This window comes from Schistocerca nitens, chromosome 4, assembly GCF_023898315.1.
Source record: "Schistocerca nitens isolate TAMUIC-IGC-003100 chromosome 4, iqSchNite1.1, whole genome shotgun sequence".
NCBI lineage: Eukaryota > Metazoa > Arthropoda > Insecta > Orthoptera > Acrididae > Schistocerca > Schistocerca nitens.
The window spans coordinates 798,588,975-798,608,511 of record NC_064617.1 but is presented as its reverse complement, the minus strand read 5'-3'; positions in this window follow the sequence as shown (position 1 = coordinate 798,608,511).

The window sequence follows — 19,537 nt, the reverse complement described above, 5'->3', positions numbered from 1 at the left end:
GAATAACAGGAAACTAAACTGGATAGGCCACAATCTAAGAAGAGATTACTTTCTAGTAGAGGCAACGGAATGTTTCAGTCCGGGAAAGAGAGGGAAGGTCAGGAGAAGGTTCCAGATGCTGGATGATGTCAGCAGGCCACAAGGAGGGTACTAAAGAATGAAGAGGAGCGCAGAAGACAGAGAAGAATGGAGGGCTATGCAGTCAAAACCTGCCGCAAGGCAGACAATCCAATGATGACGATGATTGCGTATTGTATCACCCTTTTAATATCCTCGTATACTTTCTCTACCTCTTCTTCTTCAGCTTGCAACGTCGGCATGTATACCTGTACTATCGTAGTCGGTGTTGGTTTACTGTCGATTCTGATAAGAATAACCCTATCACTAAACTGTTCACAGTAACAAACTCTCTGCCCTACCTTTCTATTCTTTTTTTTTAATCTGATTTTGTTCACTGCATTTTGATAGGTAATCCTAGTGGAACTATATAAATGATTGAGAATATAGGCAGAAGTTAGTGTACTAACAACATTTATTTTCCCAAAACAGACATAAATTATGCTGAACAAGTTACTGATTGAATACCGTAAACAACTGACGGACAAGGAGCCTGGGTGGCAGAGACAGTTTAACTAGTGAAGAGAGTAAAGTACTCTGGCCCTAAAAATGTGGATAACGCAAGCTGACTTGCTGTGACGCTGAGCAAATCTGCTGTAGTTTCTCTACATTGGTGCAGCTGAGAGCAAGTGGCGATTCAGATCTGTACGCCCTGACAATGCCAGAGCGGCAGTACGTTACCCTGTTTGCTTTGTGCGGCGATGTACCTTGCAGCTGGCGAGATGTGTGCGGCGGAGGTGAGACTTGGAGGCGGCACCTGTGAATCGATCGCTGCCACGAAAGAAATGCAAAAACCGCACGGTCTAGCGATCAGGCAGACGGATCGCCTAGCAATCACGGTAGATTTCAGTGTGTGACACACCAGTTCGCTAGTCGTACCAAGGACCAATATGGCTCTCAATTTGTTTGGGAGGACGTCCCAGGACACCTGTTCAAGTTCATCGTTTATCTGTTCACTGAGCTTTTTATTACAGAGGGCAGCTAACCCTCCGACCGAATACGCTGAGCTTCCGTGGCGGCTACCCCTAGACCACGGGTAACTACAACACAATGAACAGATATCAATAACTTCCATAATGCTTTGTCTTGATGAAAATCAACTGCGGTTCTCTGATCCTCTGATGAAACATCCTGTTTCATTTTTTTTTCCAGTGACCTTTATTTTTGTGTGCTTTTACCTCTTCCATCTCTTTCTACCCTGTTTAGTGAATATATTATAAACACAATTTTTTGCGTCCATACCCGGCAGTTTGTGTGGCTTGAAATGTCATTTGGACGCACTCAACTATCTATATAATTGGTCATCCATGTTACTTAAAGTTACACATTATTTAACATGAATCATTAGTCTGGAGGCTGAGGGCACAAATGCCTCATGCACCATACTCCAGCGACAGGAAGTGGTACCTGTGGAGTGGCGCGTTGCGTCCAAAACGATGGCAGAAGTCATAAAACAGCAACAATAGAGGATATAAATAAAATGTCTTACTACACCTTCCAAGCAATCTTTAAGGGCCACAATACATTTTTGGCTACATTAATACTGTTGAGAAGCGACCGACCTTTCCTGGCCTGCCTCTCCTCATTTTCTCTTTTGTGTATGCAAATCCAGCAAATAATTCCACAAATCATGTTCATATCAATCCATTCTTTCTCTCATTTAATGCGAGAATTTAACACGGGAGTAATACAGTGATTGTAAGGTCATATCACTTTCTTCTCCTCTAATTAACAACTCGGGCTTATGTATAGGTTAGATTTTGCTTGTGAAACACTGTTTGTGGTAAATGGGCAGAGCAAAGAGCATGGGAAGAAGGACGTGCGACCCCTGGCAAACAGACGCTGAGGGGGGCATGCACAGGTTTAGGACACAGCAGGCAGGCACGGCAAATGCATTCAGGTTTGACGTCGCAGCTCAGAAAAGGCCAAGTTTCCCCAGCTACGGGACAATACCGGCAGATTCGCCCTCCACTGAAACACTGAAACAACTCCGTAACGTTTTCCCAGCAGATGTGCGACCTACATTCACTTCGCTGCTCTCGAAAGAAAACACAGACTGTCTCTCTCTCTCTCTCTCTCTCTCTCTCTTTTTTTTTTTTTTTTTTTTAAAGCTGTATTGGATGTCCGACGGAATTCGCAGAAGAAGGGAATGAGTGGGTGTATTTCCATAGAAGCCTACTTTTCCCCCTGGTCTGAAAGCAAGTGAAACATTCCGAAGAACGTCTTGTGTGTTGTTTTTTACCACCAGGTACAGAGGCAACTGTTGGACGCAGCAACACTAGAATGGGAGAAATTTCGCCACCCACAGCCAAATTCAGCGTCCTATGAAGTCGTGAAAAAGTAGAGAGCCATTTCAGTATGTTCCCACACGAGACGACTGATCATTGGCTAACTAAAAAAAAAAAGCATGCATTACTGAAGGAGGTCCTGGGCCCAGCATTCTCAGGCCGAAGAACGCCGAATTCGAAGCTATGTTTCTTCACAATTCATGGTGGGAGTAATACTACAGATACTTTGGAGGAATCGGCGAAAGCTAGGAGAAATCTTGTCATTTGCGGAGAAATGTACACTACTGGCCATTAAAACTGCTACACCACGAAGATGTCGTGCTACAGACGCGAAATTTAACCGACAGGAAGAAGATGATGTGATATGCAAATGATTAGCTTTTCAGATCATTCACACAAGGCTGGCGCCGGTGGCGACACCTACAACGTGCTGACATGAGGAAAGTTTCCAACCGATTTCTCATACACAAACAGCAGTTGACCGGCGTTGCCTGGTGAAACGTTGTTGTGATGCCTCGTGTAAGGAGGAGATGTGCGTACCGTCACGTTTCTCACTTTGATAAAGGTCGGATTGTAGCCTATCGCGATTGCGGTTTATCGTATCGCGACATTGATGCTCGCGTTGGTCGAGATCCAATGACTGTTAGCAGAATATGGAATCGGTGAGTTCAGGAGGGTAATACGGAACGCCGTGCTGGATCCCATCGGCCTCGTATCACTAGCAGTCGAGATGACAGGCATTTTATCCGCATGTCTGTAACGGATCGTGCAGCCACGTCTCGATCCCTGAGTAAACAGATGGGGACGTTTGTAAGACAACAACCATCTGCACGAACAGTTCGACGACGTTTGCAGCAGCATGGACTATCAGCTTGGAGACCATGGCTGCGGTTACCCTTGACGCTGCATCACAGACAGGATCGCCTGCGATGGTGCACTCAGCGACGAACCTGGGTGCACGAATGGCAAAACGCCATTTTTTTCCAGATGAATCCATGTTCTGTTTATAGCATCATGATGGTCGCATCCGTGTTTGGCGACATCGCGGTGAACGCACACTGGAAGCGTGTATTCGTCATCGCCATACTGGCGTATCACCCGGCGTGATGGTATGGGGTGTAATTGGTTACACATCTCGGTCACCTCTTTTTGGCACTGACGGCACTTTGAACAGTGGACGTTACATTTCAGATGTGTTACGACCCGTGGCTGTATCTTTCATTCGATCCCTGCGAAACCCTACATTTAAGCAGGATAATGTACGACCGCATGTTGCATCTCTCACCAACTGAAAACGTCTGGCGTCTGGTCAATGGTAGCCGAGCAACGGGCTCGTCACAATACGCCAGTCACTACTTTTGATGAACTGTGGTATCGTGTTGAAGCTGCATGGGCAGCTGTAGATGTACACGCCATCCAAGCTCTGTTTGACTCAATGCCCAGGCGTATCAAGGCTGTTATTACGGCCAGAGGTGGTTGTTCTGGGTACTGATTTCCCGGGATCCATGCACCCAAACTGCGTGAAAATGTAATCACATGTCAGTCCTAGTATAATATATTTGTCCAATGAATACCCGTTTATCATCTGCATTTCCTCTTGGTGTAGCAATTTTAATGGCCAGTAGTGTATTAAACACTAAGTCATGCACAGGGCAGGCATTAGAAGGGTGGTGTTCACTTCATTTCACTTAAAATTTAACTTCAATTCTTAGCGGTCGGTTGCAGACTCCTTTTAGCTAGAGTTCTACAGACTCCATCTCAGACTTCAAGTGCGGGGAGTGAGGATGGTCATGAACTTAGAGATAGATGAAGGTGAAAGCAATATCTGCAACTAGATTGGTTGCAGTCGGAATTTTGGCGGCCTTGACCTATACGTCTGCAGCCATCTCGTTTCCTCACGTTTATGGTAAGATCGTACCGCAGTTTCAACGGATTAAGTCGTAATAAAGTTAGGGCTTTGATAGACTCAAGTAACTTCACGCAGGCTAACCATGACAGTATTTACAAGAGTAGTGGAACTGTAGTTCTCTTTTTCCCCCTCGATCACACAATCTCTGTATTCACGCGATTTCATGTTGTTTAATGAATGTTAGGAAATGTGTTAACACTGTCGTTCATATTGTTTTTAGATACCCTGCTCAGACGGTCAGTGTACTTTACTTTGGCATGTAATTCACTTATCAGTTGAATGTTCTTGAAGAGTGGGCAATGAAATGTTTTAATGTTTTCTGTTATTTTGTACACGGTCAATGACGTGTAATAAATTTGGGATTTATCCGGAATTGCGTTTAATTTGGTAATCAGTAAACCCCTCTCACAGAAATCAATCATAATGATACTTTTTGAAATGACGGTACTTGAAATTCAACACTAGGGCCACGCTGATGCAGAGAACATAAACTCACACACGGCATTTTGCACAGTTGCTTTAGATGCTATTTAGCGGTGTGTCATTGAAATAGGAGACAATTTGGGACTTTGAAGCTACATCAACAAGTTGGAATATATCATTCCAATGAAGGCTTGTCTTCCAGTAGTTCAAATCATTGTCATCAGATATCTTAGAGTGTCTCTTACAATGTGATGGGGATTCATACTCCGATTATGAAGGTGTCCCCCCCCCCCCAAAAAAAAATGAAGAACCAAATGAAAATTGCAGGGCTCGTCTTCTGTGATGGTAGCTTGCAGAAGAGATGGGTCTCGGCGAGATGTGTCAATAAAATCTCCAGAAATGTCTGCCCGTTAGTCAGTTTATATGTCTATAACAAATCAGGACGAAGCATCCATGAGTGACTTTACACTTCTGACTAGTTCCTCTGATCTCTATATCCACTTCAGTCGCTCAGTTTGTGTAAGCACCTGGTTGACTTATTCTATCTTTTCATATTTGTCCGAGTCGACCCAATCTGACCTAGACAACAATTTATGTCTGTAAATAAAGCAAGATCTACACCAACTGTTAGTCAGTTTAAATGTCTATAACAAATCAGGACGAAGCATCCATGAGTGACTTTACACTTCTGACTAGTTCCTCTGATCTCTATATCCACTTCAGTCGCTCAGTTTGTGTAAGCACCTGGTTGACTTATTCTATCTTTTCATATTTGTCCGAGTCGACCCAATCTGACCTAGACAACAATTTATGTCTTTAAATAAAGCAAGATCTACACCAACTGCGAGAAATGAAACAATTTCTGTGGTAAGATGCGTGATCATCATAGCTACTAAAGCACAGCTGGAAAGACAAACCGAATCAAACTTAAAAATGGCTCTGAGCACTATGGGACTCAACTGCTGTGGTCATAAGTCCCCGAGAACTTAGAACTACTTAAACCTAACTAACCTAAGGACAGCACACAACACCCAGCCATGACGAGGCAGAGAAAATCCCTGACCCCGCCGGGAATCGAACCCGGGCGTGGGAAGCGAGAACGCTACCGCACGACCACGAGATGCGGGCAAAACCAAACTTAATTATGCTCAAGGTTGACAGTCGTTATTGCTGTAGGTGTAAGTTTTCTGTTCTCCTCCCCCCCCCCCCCTAAAACCCCATATTACGTTATATGGTATAAAGCGTGTTAGTTTCCATTAACAATAACATCCCAATTACCAGGATCTTGTTTTAAACGAGCTCACCGCCATTTGATTGTACTACTGCTTATTTAATAACGACTCTGCTTTCGGCTTTTTACGCCATTTTAAGGTGAATGAGTTTAAGTTATTGACATATTGCAGGGCATCAAGCTCAAGATTAGCCATAAATTAAGAAAAATATTGGCTCCCCACGAAATGCCAGATGTAAAATCACCTTCTTGTAACAAGATCCGTAATAATAGTGGAAGCACGCCATATTAAGTAAAAGCAGATTTATGTTGATGTAGCCGAAGTGGCCGTGCGGTTAAAGGCGCTGCAGTCTGGAACCGCGAGACTGCTACGGTCGCAGGTTCGAATCCTGCCTCGGGCATGGATGTTTGTGATGTTCTTAGGTTAGTTAGGTTTAACTAGTTCTAAGTTCTAGGGGACTAATGACCTCAGCAGTTGAGTCCCATAGTGCTCAGAGCCATTTGAACCATTTATGTTGATGTATATAAAAGATGAACACATGTCCTTGAATCGTAATACGAATCAAGGACATGCGATCATAAGATTAGTACACGTCATTTTCACCGCTTTGTCAGTACACTCTTTTGTCATCTAGGACAAACGTAGATTATATGCAGTCACCTGGGCATCGATGTTTATGAGACGAGAACCTTGCATGCGAGCCGATCGGCACTGTATACCAGAATGTAGCGACAGGATCCAATGCAGGTCGTTGCACCGTACTAGGATAATATAAGATTTCTGATTATCAGAGGCAGTACTTACACGCACCTTTGGCAAAGTTATATTGCTTATGCAGCGAGAGTGTATTTGCTAACGGTGTGTCCCGCATGTACAATGTTGTATCCTGCCTGCTCCCAAAATATGTGACGTCTAGGGAAGCTACTTCTCGGATTGCTAGACAACAATTCAAGCACATCGTATTACTTACAGAAAATTAATGACAATACTTAACTTTGAGAAATACATAAATGTGTCTCAAGCAAAGGGGACATGCAGTATAATCAACGTCTTTCAGTATAACGATTCCAATACAAGTGAAGTAATGCAGTGGATGCTTCTATCCAGATCGCTGGTCTTGACGCTTCTGTAGAACTCGTAGAACTGGACTGGGGCCAGTCGGGTGCAGCGCGTATGTTCTCTTCGCGTAGAGGGCGCTGCCCTCGGTTGTCGGTTCGAGTGCAATTGGCTGACGTCTTCACAGCCGTCTCTTTACGCCGGCAAAAACGATACGACATTATGCCGTTCCAATACACTTTTCTAGTCAAATAACGTAGTAACAACAATACGCTCCAACCCACCTGACAATCAAAAGATTCACAGATAAAGTATTAAGTTGTCAGCACGTAGGGATGTGTTCAAATGTGTGTGAAATCATATGAGATTTAACTGCTAAGGTCATCAGTCCCTAGGCTTACGCACTACTTAACCTAAATTATCCTAAGGACAAACACACACACCCATGCCCGAGGGAGAACTCGAACCTCCGCCGGGACCAGCCGCACAAGTAGGGATGGGTAAAAGGTAAGCGATGTTTGACTTTCGAATGACTTAGCTCTAATTAAAATTGACTGATGTTCTATTAAAAGCACTAAACCATCAAAAGGTAAAAAGTAAATTTCTCTCTTTACGCCTCGGTATTATAAGCTGTTGACTGCAGATTTTCCCAGAATCTCGATTAATTCAAACTGTTTACGTAAACAAAATTCTAATGCACACCACTACATCAAATTTCCTGTGCAGTTAAATCATAAGTTTACTTTAATACGCACTCTGAAGCCACAAGAGAGTATATATGCATCGCTGACTAGGCCAAACAATTCTGCTAATAGCCAGAAATTATGTATCTTTGGATTTCCATTCCTAAGGCGTACACAAGCCGCCAAACAGTAAATAACACCTACCGATTATTTATTTGTTTTTGCTCACGATACACATGAAGTAATTCCTCAGTTACGGATCGTTTCAATACTCAGAGATATATTTTATTGCTAAGCCAGAGATATATCGGTAGTCTGCCTGTGACTTTGCTGCTGTCTTTGTTTGTTACTAATTTAAGTAAATTCCTATTCACTCTCCTTCATAAGAGCTGTACTGATAATATAATAACTTCCTTTTATTGATGGTAGTAGTAAAAAAGCTAATAAAATCATTTTGTTATAACTGACGTCTCTCAAGTAAAAAATGCCAATGACATTTTCCTCAAAAAACCTAACATTCGATATCTGTCAGTATCTTTTCTTCAATAAAATATTATTTTTTAAAGGTTTTATTATTTTTTACTTTCTATTATTCCTTCTTTTTCTGTATTTCTGTTTCTTTCAGATTATAAAGTATTTCTTATGTTCTGTTGGGGGCTTCACTTAATGTTAAGGGGAAGTTACAACCAAAATGCGTGGACTCGAAATTCATTTTTGAACACCTAAGCTTTACTGAGCTCTTTACTTCAACAGCACAACGCGATGGAATGCCATCAAAAATTAAGCCACATGAAACGATAGCAATAAAAAAGTGAATAAATAAATAAAAAAATGAAAAAGAAAACAAAAAGCCTTCGTACCATCACCACTTTTGTTCTTAAGTTATAAAAGGCAAACAAGATTTAGCCTCTTCAGGTGATGGCTGTTCGCAGACCCACAGTGATGCCCTATTTTAATTGGCAACTCAGCATTTAAATTTAGTAGTAATAGTAGCCCTGTCACGCATTTCCTAGCATGGTTTCAATTTGGTATGGTTTTCCTATTACTGGAAAAATCTCAACAACTAACAGCGGCTTCCTAGCACTGGCACAATTTCAGAATAACACAATCACAAATTTGTTTGTTAATTAGCTTAATAAATTTGAATCCTCTGCTCAGTAAGGAACCTAAATCCACCTATCCACAATTATGGGAATCACATTATTATCTTAGTGTGTGCCTATACAGCCAATAATATCACGATCAATCACGTTCCGACTGTGGTGATCACCGAATTAAACATACACTGAGGAGATAAGAGTTAGAGGATAGCGATATGCACATACACAGATGGCGGTAGCATCGCGTGCACCAGGTATGAAAGGACAGTGCATCGGCGGAGTTGTCATTTGTACTCTGGTGATTCAGGTGGAGAAGTGTCCGACGTGATTATGGCCGCACGACGAGAATTAACAGACTTTGAACGCGGAATGGTAACTGGATCCAGACGCATGGGACATTCCACTTCGGAAATCGTTAGGGAATTCAGTGTAATCTACAGTGTCAAAAGGTGTGCCGAGAATACCAAATTTCACGCTCTACATCTCACCACGTACAACGCTGTGGCCGTCGCCCTTCACCTAACGACGGAGAACAATGGTATTTGCGTAGAGTTTGAATCGTCCCATTAGAAAAATTAATGAATTACTGTGCTGATAAACCTCTTACATTATTTGATTTTCAAACAGCTGAGCAGAACTGAACGTACTCAGACATTTCGCTCTATACCTATTCTGATCAACACTAAACTGACACACAATATTTTTAGCGCAACGCAATCTGACTTTGAAAAATCCCTACAAAAGAATGGCCCTGACTAACAATAACCTATACCTTTCATGAATCACGCGTTTAATTACACGCTGACAGGCGTGAGGTCTGGAACAGGACAATGTCTTGAGAATTGCAAATAAAGTACGTAGATGATGTAATACTTAACTTTAATCCATAATTGGTGTACATAGCTCTTGACGGTACAGGTTTTATAATAAGCTCAATATCACTGGTAATGGCGCCTTGCTAGGTCGTAGCAAATAACGTAGCTGAAGGCTATGCTAACTATCGTCTCGGCAAATGAGAGCGTATTTGTCAGTGAACCACTGCTATGAACGTCGGCTGTACAACTGGGGCGAGTGCTAGTAAGTCTCTCTAGACCTGCCGTGTGGCGGCGCTCGGTCTGCGATCACTGACAGTGGCGACACGCGGGTCCGACGTATACTAATGGACCGCGGCCGATTTAAAAGCTACCACCTAGCAAGTGTGGTGTCTGGCGGTGACACCACAATATATATATCAGTTCATGACATCCAGTCTTACAAATTTACAGTCTCTGTCCAGATCATCCGCTCTCAAAACTCCGCCATCTCTCTCCCCACATCCACCACCGCTGGCGGCTCACCTCCAACTGAGCAACGCTACACGCTGTTAACAGCCAACTGCCCAACACTACAATAGCATATACTCCAACAATGCAAACCAACCACAGCCTTCACACAGCACAGTCAGTGATTTTCATATAGAGCGCTACGTGGCCTTACCAACATAAAAACCTAAACAGCCTACTTACATAGCCCCCATGCTCCCCACAAAAAATTTTACAAATTGTTTTGGGCAGTGGCCAATACAGATTTGAAAAAAAAAATTTTCATAATTACAATAACAAAGAAATCAAATTCACACACTTATTGATGCAATGTTGGTCAAAAGCAAAAATTGATCATTTATCACAATAGTAATTGCAGGTTTTTTTTTTTTTACAAAGTCTCATTAGTAAAAGAAAATGCACACAGAAGTAGTGGATTTACATGTAGTCTTGAAGAAGTAGTGTTGTCCTTCCAATGGAAAGACAGTGCTGACTCTTGACATGCAGACAGGCAATAGGCCACAACAGAGCAAACCCACAGCAGAGTCAGTCGAAGTTTTGAAGAATATTGGTAGGTAGGTCACCACAGAGCAGACCCACTGTAGTCCTGGTAGAGATTACGGTATTGGTGGGCCACCAGAGGTGCAGACCTACTGCAGTCCTTGTAGAAATAATGGTATTGGTGAGTCATCAAAGGTGCAGACCCACTGCAGTCTTTGTAGAGACCGCCAGCAGCCATATGTTGCGACTGTGCAGGTGCACAATCACCATCGAAGGGTCTTGCAGACAATATCGCAGGTCCATAAACCACCACTTGTGCACTCACAAAGTTTTTGGAATTGTCCTTAGAACATGCAGTGCTGTTAACCAGTCCCTTGCTGAGTTATCAACACACGTGCGAGCACTAACAGTCCTCTCTTTTTTTTTCACATATTGTACATATACTATGACCAACAGAAACGTGTGCAGTGAAATGTATGCTTACAAGTTACTTAATTGGATGAACTGGTGTCCATTACAATTTTGTAACATGAGAATACAATTACAGAGATACAGAAAACATCATTAAAACATAATAATACAGATAACATTTGTAGTAATACGGGGTTTACAGAAGAATCGAAATAAGATATACATCAGTGTTACAGGAATTATGACATAAGTAAATAAATAGAATAATGAGAATAGTTTCGAAACATTAATTTCACACATGAGCATTAAAACAAAACAGAATAAATAATATCCAAACATCCTTACAAAGTAAGTAACAGATTATAAACGCAAATTATATTTCAGGATAACAGTATTCCTTGTCATAGTGAATGTAGCTGGGTGCTAGAAAAATTCTACAACATAAATATTATTAGCTAAACACATAAAGACAAGAAAAACACTAATACACAAGGGTACATAGACATATAGTGGAATAACACATAAGGACAGGGCAGGGTTTGTTTTCAGTGCGACATTTGGTACTGCAGTCCAACCCAAAACTTCATTCCATAGATCTTTCCTCTTATTTCAACATTTGTTTCCACCGAAAAAATTCTATCCAAGCATGCTTTCTATATTCTATGCACATCCTCTGTCAAAACAGTTATTCTCCTCTGTACACTACTTTTTTGGCCAAACCATTTTCTTATAGCTTCTCAACGCATTTCTTCCAATTCATCGCAGTTAGTTTCTTATATAGTCTACCCCCTCTTAAGCTAACTTAAATCTACTGAGCTCAGATATATATACTAAGGGACGAAGCAATGCAGCAACACACAACAAATTAACACAAACAGCAATGACAAAAAAATGCAAACTGGCAAAGCAAGCAGCAGTATATCTAAATTAGCAAATCAAATGCAACATTAACACTAATATGATCCAATGTGTAGCAAAAACAAAAATAAATCAGTAGTAAAAATTGGCTTCATACAATGTAAAATTCAGTAGAACTATGCCTGGCAAACAACAGCAGCAAATGCTATAACTTATACCTAAACATGACAAAGCTCAAGCAGAAAAAATATTGCAGCAAACATAGGAAATGTCTAATAACTATCTCACATCTTAACACTAGAGTGATCCATCACCTTGACTTACTCTACGAAACAAGTTACCAAATCGTTGAAAAAATTGTGTTTGCAATTCCTGTGAAGGGAAATGTCTATGTGTGCTTTCTTTTCTAAGAAATTACATCATAATATTATTCTTTACTGGGTCTGTAGACAGAAAATAGTGATATTAGTACATGATGCTATGTTTTACTCGGTCTTGTGTAGCTTGAGACCAATATGCTGAGAGGTAGGCCTGATAAAATTCTCCTTCACTGTGACAATCGTGAATGACCGATCGCATTCTTACAGCTGGTTCATTCGCTAAGTAGCCACACATAAATTCTAACCTGTGCTCCAATGACCAGTTGGGAGGAAAACAATGAGAGAATTGATGGAGCCATGCTTGTGGATGAATGTCGTTGCCAGAATTCTTAAATGTTTTGAATTTACGTGTAGTAATGAACAACTTGTAGTCAAAATCATCATGTCGGAGAGTCGCATATCAGTCATTGTTACTTCGTTTCGGCGGTTCCATCTCAAAATTCGGTGTACCTTTCCATTTCTTTCATAATTTCCGAAGTGCCCTGTGTTATTATTTTGTCGCTGTTCCGTATTTCTATGTCCCTCTTCTCTGAAATATGTAATTCTTGTGTTATTTGTGCCAACTGATCTTGTACTTCCCGGATTTCTCTTTTGTGTTGCGTATTAATATGATTCTGATTTTGTTTGAATTTCCTAATTTATTCGTATTCTTCTGTGTCATTGAAGGCTACAGGTCTTGCGTCATTCAGATCATCATCTACCTTTGTAGATAAGTTAGTGAACTGATCCGAAAGTTCGGCTACTTTCTCTGATAACGAACTGATTTCCTCAGTGTGTTTTTCTGAACCAAGCGTCAGAGTGTCCATTTGTGTTGAAATCGTATCTACAGTGTGCTTTAAGTTTTCCCGAGCTTTTGCAAGTTGCATAACCGAATCAGTAGCTGCAACTGAGTCAATTTTAAGTTGCAAGGTGTCGTGATTTTCATGAACAATAGTTTGCAGTTCTTTTATGGCTGCTTCGTGATTCTGAAATGCATTTTCATGATGCGAAAAAATAGGTTGGAAATGCTCACAAATTTGTTTTTACGTCATTACAGACTTTTTGACATTTCGATCCGATTTTAAGTAACTCAGCAGTTAAACCTTCACGTGTTTGTTCAAGCGTGGTGTCTAACATTCGAAGCTGTTGCTGTGTTTGTCTCTGGTGTTGTTCCATTGTGTCTAACTTTCGAAGATTTTGTTCCATTTGTTTCTGATTTTGGTCAAGCGTTGTGTCTAACTTTTGTAGCCTTTGTCCCATTTGTTGCATTAACTGTAATAACAATGCCCTGGTGTCTGAAACATGTTCCTCAGTGCTGTTCGGCAGTGAATTTGAACCGCCAATATTTGAATTTTGAAAAGCAGAAAATGTGTCTTGACTTATTCGAGAAAACGGTGAGGACGCAAAACCTGAATCTACAGTATTTGCGAGATTGTGTCATGTCATTTCGGATTTCTGAGGCGATCTGTTGCCGACCGATCGATCGATAATGCTTCCCTGTTCACTAATTGTTTCACTGTTTACGACATTATTTGCCGCCCGCTCCATTTCCCTATGCACAATTACAAAATTACTACTTTGAATGTCTGTTAATTCAATACACAGTGGTGCTGATAAGCTACGCTCGTCGTCACTGTTATTTCTCAGATTACTGTGGAGCCTAGTGTTACGTTTTTCACACGCCATTATTGTCACAATATTTCACACGATAACACAGAAAAGCACAATTTGAAGAGCAAAATAAGAAAACACATTAACATAGTACTGAAACTAATATCTAGTTAATTGCAAGCGCAGCTGCGAAATACTTGGTGCAAATCTCCATGCATGCCATAACTGTTTTACTGTAAAACAATGAAAAACTACAACTACAAAGGAAATTCTCTCTATAATTACGCGCTAGCAAAAAACGATAGCTACACTAATTACACAAAGTACAAGAAAAAATCAGAAGATTCCAGTGAGGTCGACATATGAAACGTCCCCTTAGGAAAATTAATGAATTACTGTGCTAATATACGTCTTACATTATTTGCTTTTCAAACAGCTGAGCAAAACTGAACGTACTCAGACATTTCGCTCTTTACCTATTCTGATCAACACTAAACTGACACACAATATTTTTAGCGCAACGCAATCTGACTTTGAAAAATCCCTACAAAAGAATGGCCCTGACTAACAATAACCTATACCTTTCATGAATCACTTACCTCACAAAAATCTTCGCTATTAGAACTACTGCAATACCGCGAGCGCCAATACTGCCAGCTAAATAAAAGATTCTAACTACTGAAGGGACTACCTACTGATAGGCGTAGTTAGCAAATGAAAGATTTTGATAAAGAACAAACAATGTATTTACCTTAATAGTGTTCAAAAGTCATAATATATATATATATATATATATATATATATATATATATATATATATAGCTTGACAGGTATATATATATATATATATATATATATATATATATATATATATATATATATTATTTTGTAAGACTGGATGTCATGAACTGATATATATATACAAATTTATTTTCTCTGATGGACACACGTCCAGATCATCCGCTCTCAAAACTTCGCCATCTCTCTCCCCACATCCACCACTGCGCAACTGCGCAACGCTACGCTCTGTTAACAGCCAACTGCCCAAAACTACAATAGCATATACTCCTACAATGCAAACCAACCACAGCCTTCACACAGCCCAGTCAGTGATTTTCATATAGAGCGCTACGTGGCGTTACCAACATAAAAACCTAAACACCCTACTTACAAGTTGTCAGTGCTAACAGACAGACAACACTACGTGAAATGACCGCAGAAATCAATACGGGACGTACGAGGAACATATCCTTTAGGACAGTGCTGCGAAATTTGGCATTAATGGGCTATGACAGCAGACGACAGGCGCGAGTGCCTTTGCTGCCTGCTGCGCATCTTCGGATCTCGTGACCATTTCGGTTGGATCCTAGACCACTGGAAAACTGTGGACTAATCGGATGAGTCCCGATTTCAGTTTCTAAGAGCTGGTGGTAGGGTTCGAGTGAGCTGCTGACGCCACGAATCCAAGGTCCCAAGTTGTCAACGAGGCAGTGTGCAAGCTGGTGGTGGCTCCGTAATAGTGTGATACCTATACTATTATACTATTCTGCATAGGAGTGTAGAGAAGAAATTGCTTTCCTTTCTTATTGGAAGAATACCCGACCCCGTAGCCACTCTTGCGAATGCGTGGTTTGTATGGTCGCACTCGGCTCGGAGGTCGCCAGTTCGAATGCTGGCGGCGAATGAAATTTTCACTGCCAGTTCTTGGCCGCCAAGCGGAGAGGTGGTAGCGTGTCTTGGATTACAATCCAAATCTGTCTGCAATGTGTCATGAAGTGGGGGCACGTGTCATTATTGGTGGTGATGCGTCCATCTGATGACGGTCTCTGCGGCACCCTGGTTCTGCTCATATGTGAAATGTAATTTTCTCCATAAAGGAACTAAGGGCAGAAAACTAACATTACTTGAAATTCTGGCCGTTAGTAAAAACCAGTCAAAGAATTCTGACCTGATCCTTAACGACCTAACACAGTTCCATTACTCACCCTTATTAAAATATCAGCGAGTTATTATTTCTCTCACCATTAGGTAATAAGCTTGTTATAATTGTTCTACCTCTGCATTCCATAGACTTCTTTCTCCTACTCCTTTTATTCGATCTATTTGTCACGTTCACCAGTTTGTCCATGTGACAGAGTAGACTGTGCCATTACTCACTTATAGAACAGTTTTGGCATCTACAGTCACATAATTTTAATATTTGAATATACTGCAATATGAGATTTATTTGTTCCGAGTCTCTATAGGTATTACATTATGCATCTTTTTTGTATTGTTAAATTCATAAAATGTCACATATCTTTTACAGCTATGAATTCTCGCTGAATTTGTGTGGACTATCTGTTCAGTATTAAGTTATCTGAGGAGGACCTAAGAAGCTGAAAGCCAGTTCATAATGAACTAATAAATATTATTGTGGAATATACTTTGTATTCAGGCTCTCCCTGTTCTCATCATCATCATAAAACATAACACTACACTACGCGTGCATACATTACACTCACTTACGTTCTCCAAATACACATATGACAAACTTGTCACATATCCGCTAGAAAAGGGGCCAATGTGCGACGAGGAAAAGCACCGTTTCGCAACTGCGGTTGAACCCATCCTGTAGGATATCCCAACCAACATTTACGATTTACATTGTAAGGATCCTTACGAAGTGTGGTGGACACACGAAGGCAATAGCTTACAAAACCCTCTTCGGACCAATACTAGAATGTGTGCCTACATTTGTTTCTGATGAAAATATGGGCTGTCCAGTATGATGTTGGATGGTGATCCCGGGGGCAGGAAATATACATTGTAAATAATGTGAATAAAAAGTCGGTATGTGTAAGAAGCATGAAGCGCACTTGGAATTTATCCTGACGGCTAAAAGAGCCACGCGCACTATTAATAAGAAAATGCTATCTGACATTGAAATCAACGTAAAAGATTGGGTCGCCACCAACTCTAGCCACATGACAAATAAGAGGTTGCACTGAGATGGAAAATTACTTAATTTATTCATAAGAAAAACTCACAAAAGAACATTCATTATAAAGTCATTGATAAAGAATGGGATGTGATTATTACACTACTGGCCATTAAAATTGCTACACCACGAACATGACGTGCTACAGACGCCAATTTTAACCGACAGGAAGAAGATGCTGTCATATGCAAATGATTAGCTTTTCAGAGCATTCACACAAGGTTGGCACCGGTAGCGACACCTACAACGTGCTGACATGAGGAAAGTTTTCAAGTGATTTCTCATACACAAACAGCAGTTGACCGGCGTTGCCTGGAGAAACGTTGTTGTGAAGCCTCATGTAAGGAGGAGAAATGTGTACCATCACGTTTCCGACTTTGATAAAGGTCGGATTTAGTCTATCGCGATTGCGTTTTATCGTATCGCTACACTGATGCTCGCTTTGGTCGAGATCCAATGACTGTTAGCAGAATATGGAATCGGTGAGTTCAGGAGGGTAATACGGAACGCCGTGCTGGATCCCAACGGCCACGTATCACTAGCAGTCGAGATGACAGGCATCTAATCCACATGGCTGTAACGGATCGTGCAGCCACGTCTCGATCTCTGAGTAACAAGTGGGGACGTTTGCAAGACAATAACCATCTGCACGAACAGTTCTACGACGTTTGCAGCAGCATGGACTATCAGCTCGGACACCATGGGTGTGGTTACCCTTGACGCTGCATCACAGACAGGAGCGCCTGCGATGGTGTACTCAACGACGAACCTGGGTGCACAAATGGCAAAACGTCATTTTTTTCGGATGAATCCAGGTTCTGTTTACAGCATCATGATGGTCGCATCTGTGTTTGGCGACATCGCGGTGAACGCACATTGGAAGCGTGTATTCGTCATCGGTATACTGGCGTATCACCTGGCGTGATGGTATGGGGTGCCATTGATTACACGTCTCGGACACCTCTTGTTCGCATTGACGGTACTCCGAACAGTGGACGTTACATTTCAGATGTGTTACGACCCGTGGCTCTACCCTTCATTCGATCCCTGCGAAACCCTACATTTCAGCAGGATAATGCACGACCGCATGTTGCAGGTCCTGAACGGCCCTTTCTGGATACAGAAAATTTTCGACTGCTGCCCTGGCCAGCACATTCTCCAGATCTCTCACCAACTGAAAACGTCTGTTCAATGGTGGCCGAGCAACTGGCTCGTCACTACACTTTATGAACTGTGGTATCGTCTTGAAGCTGCATGGGCAGCTGTACCAGTACCCGCCATCCAAGCTCTGTTTGACTCAATGCCCAGGCGTATCAAGGCCGTTATTACGGCGAGAGGTGGTTGTTCTGGGTACTGATTTCTCAGGATCTATGCACCCAAACTGCGTGAAAATGTAATCACAGGTCAGTTCTAGTATAATATTTTTGACCAATGAATACACGTTTATCATCTGCATTTCTTCTTGGTGTAGCAATTTTAATTGCCAATAGTGTAATATGAACCGGGTATTGTTGACGTAAATCAAATATTGAATAAAGTAAAGAGTGCGTGAACTCTGTGCACAAGTGCAGCTTGCAGCAACATTCCTGAAAACAATATCTATTCCAAGGCATTTGTTTTTAATAAAAAAGGGACACTAATTATTGGACTTCTGCTCATGGAAACGCTGTGGATGAACTAACAAGGAAAGCTATAAGGTAAATGGTGTAGGTTCAAATGGCTCTGAGCACTATGGGACTTAACATCTGTGGTCATCAGTCCCCTAGAACTTAGAACTAACCTAAGGACATCACACACATCCATGCCCGAGGCAGGATTCGAACCTGCGACCGTAGCAGTCACGCGGTTCCGGACTGAGCGCCAAGAACCGCTAGACCACCGCGGCCGGCTAAATGGTGTAGATAACGGAGACGTAACATCGATACACTGGATAAGATTGGAGGCAAAATTATTTATTCCTTAAAACATTGATGTAACTCATCTATAGACTGCTGTTGCCTGGTAACTAAGTACAATTGTTTGTGAAACGCAGTACGTTTCACAACAGACGAGTGTGTTCACGTGGTTAGCGGAGATACAATTTCTACGTGCCATGGCCAAGTTTTAGTAACATCAAACCACGCAGCCGCGAACAATTAACATTTTACAGAGCGCACATTTGAATAGACAAGGAATAATGGCAGAGGGCCAACAGTCACTAATATTAATCCATTTGGATGGTTTCCACCGGACATAAAGTAATGAGAGAAAGAAAATTGACAAAGAGGCATAAATTACCAAGATTCGGAAAAGATTAGAATGCGTACACACGCAGTTGCAGGCACACAAACATTCATACTGAACCGAAGGCGCTTCAACATATGCAACACCTTCGTGCTACGTTCTTCTTACGGATCAAAGTGTGCATTAGGAATCAGACTGAAAGTCTGCAAAAGCGTTGCATTCCTTGCTACGACCCAGAAAACAATCTTTATAAGACGAGATGCAAGACCAAAAGCTAAAAGCTCTCCTCTCGCTATAAGACAACGCGCCTCGCGGTTAAATCAACTCACCCTTCTTCGAAGAGACTTTGGCTGGAGACCCTCGGCGAGCTGCAACCAGACTGACCCTCTCACACACTCCAACGTCTCCCACGCGACTCCGTGGCCAGGAAAACCCAGAGATTAGGCTTCCGCCACCAACCTAACACCGGTAACTTTCAAACAAAG